This window comes from Tamandua tetradactyla, chromosome 1 (genome assembly GCF_023851605.1).
Source record: "Tamandua tetradactyla isolate mTamTet1 chromosome 1, mTamTet1.pri, whole genome shotgun sequence".
In the NCBI taxonomy this organism is placed as follows: Eukaryota; Metazoa; Chordata; class Mammalia; order Pilosa; family Myrmecophagidae; genus Tamandua; species Tamandua tetradactyla.
The window spans coordinates 193803477-193807084 of record NC_135327.1 but is presented as its reverse complement, the minus strand read 5'-3'; the positions used below and the strand labels follow the sequence as shown (position 1 = coordinate 193807084).

The window sequence follows — 3608 nt, the reverse complement described above, 5'->3', positions numbered from 1 at the left end:
AATGTGGGTGTGGGTCATACCTTTGAGGTGCTCCTTGCTGGGCCAGGACATTGGTCATTTTAAGTCTGTTTTTTGGTGCCATCACAAAAATCACAATATAGATGTCACTTTAGACTCTTAAAGCTATCATGTGAATGCTGATCTCACCAAACACCAAGGGTGGGGAAGTTGCTGGCCTATGATAAAAGGGAACTGATTGCTTCTCCTAAGCCAGGGATATGAATTAGCAGTGAAGCAAATCTGGTCATTCTGAGAAAATCCAGCCTGATGGTCCATCTGTGGCAGAGGCACTGGATGTGGCTGCAGAGGTAAGGAATGCTAATTAGACCATCCTAGCATGGCAGGGGGTATAGCTCAGGGGTAGAGCATTTGACTGCAGATCAAGAGGTCCCCAGTTCAAATCTGGGTGCCCCCTAGTATTTTAGTCACTAAAGTTGCTAAAGGAATTTCAATTTCCTTCCCCCTTGCTGAATACAAGATTTCTGGCTCTTCTTGTAAAGGGTAAAGAGCCAGAGGATACCTTTCTCTCCCTGAGAAGAGCAGTTTGACCACAGGTGTTGTGCTGATCCCAGCACCCTCTCCTCACATTTTTCCACTATCTCATTGCCTGGTCTGGTTCTGCAATGTGTACTTTGCTCTCCTGGATTGTAGACGAATACTCTGTCTTTTGATAGCAGCCAGAAAGAAATCTGAGATCACCTACAAAGGAACAATAATCAATTACTAGCTGACTTCTCAATAGTGGTAAGGGAGGCCAGGAGATAGTGCAATATAGTGTTCAATATGTTGAGAGAAAATAAGAGTCAACTTAGAATTCTACTCCCAGAAAAACTATTCTTCAAGAACAGAGAAAAGCTGAGAGATGATGATATTGTAAGCTATTGATTGATGATATTGTGAGCCATTGATTGTACACCATGCACAGAACGTTTGTATGTTAAGAATGCTCATGTTTGTATGTTGCTTTGGTTTGATAATAAAAAATAAATAAATAAATAAATGAGAGAATTTACCAACAGACTATCATTAAAGAAAATTCTAAAATATATGTGTTCTAGTTTGCTAGCTGCCGGAATGCAACACACCAGAGACGGACTGGCTGTTAATAAAAGGGGATTTGTTTTGTTAGTTCTTCAGAGGAAAGGTAGCTAACTTGCAGCTGAGGTTCTTTCTTACATGGAAAGGCACAGGGTGGTCTCTGCTGGCCTTCTCTCCAGGCCTCTGGGTTCCAACAATTTTCCCTGGGCATTTTCTTTCTGTACCTCCAAGGTCCTGGGCTGAGCTGCAAGAGCTGAGATGAGGTATGCTGAGCTTCTTTGGCTGGGCTACGTAGCACTCTCTCATTTCATCACCAGCCAATTAAGTCAAACATCATTCATTGCAGCAGGCACGCCTCCTAGTTGACTGCAGATGTAAATCAGCAGCAAATGAGGTTCTGTGTACCATTGGCTCATGTCCACAGCAACAGAACTAGGTGCCTTCACCTGGCCAAGTTGACGACTGACTCTAACTACCACAATATGCTTTAGGAATAAGTTAAAATTATTACAGATAGGAGGACTAAGATACAAGAAGAAATGTTGAATAAAGAAATTGGTTGATATGTAAGTAAATCTAAAAGGTATTGGTCATATAACACAATATTAATGCATATTTTGTAAAGTTTTTTTTAATTTATATACTAGTCAACAACAACATATGAAGAAAGAGTTGACCAGAATTAATGAGTTATAAGTTCTTTACATAATCTGGGAGCAGTATAAAGATATTAACATTAGACTTTTAAAACTTGCATGCATAAATTTCAAGTGTACCATTTCAAAAGTTGTGGTTTTGCCAAGCAAAAGGGGGGTAAAGGGAGCGGACCATGGTGGCTCAGCAGGCAAGCATGCTTGCCTGCCATGGTGGCTCATCAGGCAAGCATGCTTGCCTGCCATGCCAGAGGACCCGGGTTCAATTCCCGGTGCCTGCCCATATAAAAAAAAGAGGGGAGGGTAAAAGGGGAGGGTGGTGTCAGCAAAAACAACAAACTCTACAGAAACACCCAAGAAATGAGCAAGAGTTACCAAAATCAACTTTGTTAGAACTCTGGAAAATAGCCAAAGATTTAGACAATAAGGCAAATGCTGAATGAAGAAAAAGGAAACTTCAATGAAGCAGTGGAATTTTGACTTAACTTTATCCCGTACCCTCTTTGGCATAATGGTGGATACCTGGTTTCAGAGTGGACCTTGTTCCAAAGGAATTGTGTTTATCTTTTTTGACTTGTCTGGAAGTTCTCTGAAGAATTGGCACAAAGTATTCACTTTTGTTTTATCTAACTTGGAATTCTTTCAGGGTAGAAAGGCAGCTAAGCTGAAAGCATTCTTCAAAAATACTGACAGGCAAATGAACAAGCTCCTACTGTCTAAGACTAAATTGCAGTTGAAGCAAACAATGGGCACACCAGAAGCCTGAAAGAAAAAGCTGCAGAGAAAGTCACTTTAGGGAATAAGAGTTCTGTAAAGCACCTGCATAAAATGGGGAATTAAGAAAGTCAAGTATATGCTCAAGGTAGAACGCTTGTTCAGGAAAGACATGAAAAGACCCTAAGCTGTCCACCTCCAGCTTAGTGCCAGGGAAACAAAGGCTAAGGCAGAGTTGTAAATAGCTTAGTTAAAGCTTGAAGGAATTACCCAACACAGAGCCAATCTGCAAAGACTGGAAGGATTTTTTTTCAGACATGTAAGGAAATCTCTGTCAAACTACTAGCTGACCACAAGCTAAAGGAACAGAGAGTTCAGAGAACATATACAGTAAAGAACGTAGCTTTTAAAAATAGTTTAGAAATGTCACTAAACCAGCAACTAAAACCCACAGCAAGCAACAGAAAGAAACCCTAAGAAGGGAGAATAATCTTTTTCCAGGGTTCCAATATTATAATACAAAGAATGACTAGTTTTCACTTCCAGAGAAAGCATTAGGCATGTAAAGAAACCAGAAAGCGTGGCCAATTCACAGGAAAAAAGAAATGAACAGAAATGTCCCTGAGGAAGTCCAGACACTGGACTTAGTAGACAGATAATTTAAATCAACTGTCTTAGACATACTCAAAGATCTATAAGAACCATGGAAAAAGAACTAAAGGACACTAGAAGAATAATGTCTCAACACATAGAGAATATCAATAAAGATACAGAGAATATAAAAAGGAATCACATGGAAATCCTGTAACTGAATAGAATAATTGAAGTAAAAAATTCACTAGAGGGATTCAAAAGCAGATTTGAGCTGGCAGAAGGAAGAATTAATGAACTTAACAATAGGTCAATTGAAATTGCCCAGTTCGAGGAGAAGAGAGAAAAAATATGAAGAATAATGACCATAGGCATATTGGAAGTACCAGAAGAGGAGGAAAGAGAGAAATAAAGGGGCTGAAGGAATATTGGAAGAAATAATGGTTAAAAAAATCCCAATTTTGATATTAGAAATGAATCTATGCATCCAAGAAGCTCAACGAACTCCAAGTAGGATAAACACAAAGAGATCGACACAAAATGTTATAATAAAACTGTCAAAAGACAATGAGAAATTACTGATTATATATGTAGAATGGAATGATCAAAATA

The 3608-nt window shown here is 39.1% G+C and overlaps 1 non-coding gene across 1 annotated transcript; it reads left to right on the top strand.

Moving 5' to 3' along the window:
• Window positions 1–343: 343 nt before the first annotated feature.
• TRNAC-GCA (transfer RNA cysteine (anticodon GCA)) lies at window positions 344–415 on the top strand. The gene has a single exon. It is a non-coding gene; the product is annotated as a tRNA-Cys (tRNA).
• The last annotated feature ends 3193 nt before the right edge of the window (window positions 416–3608 follow it).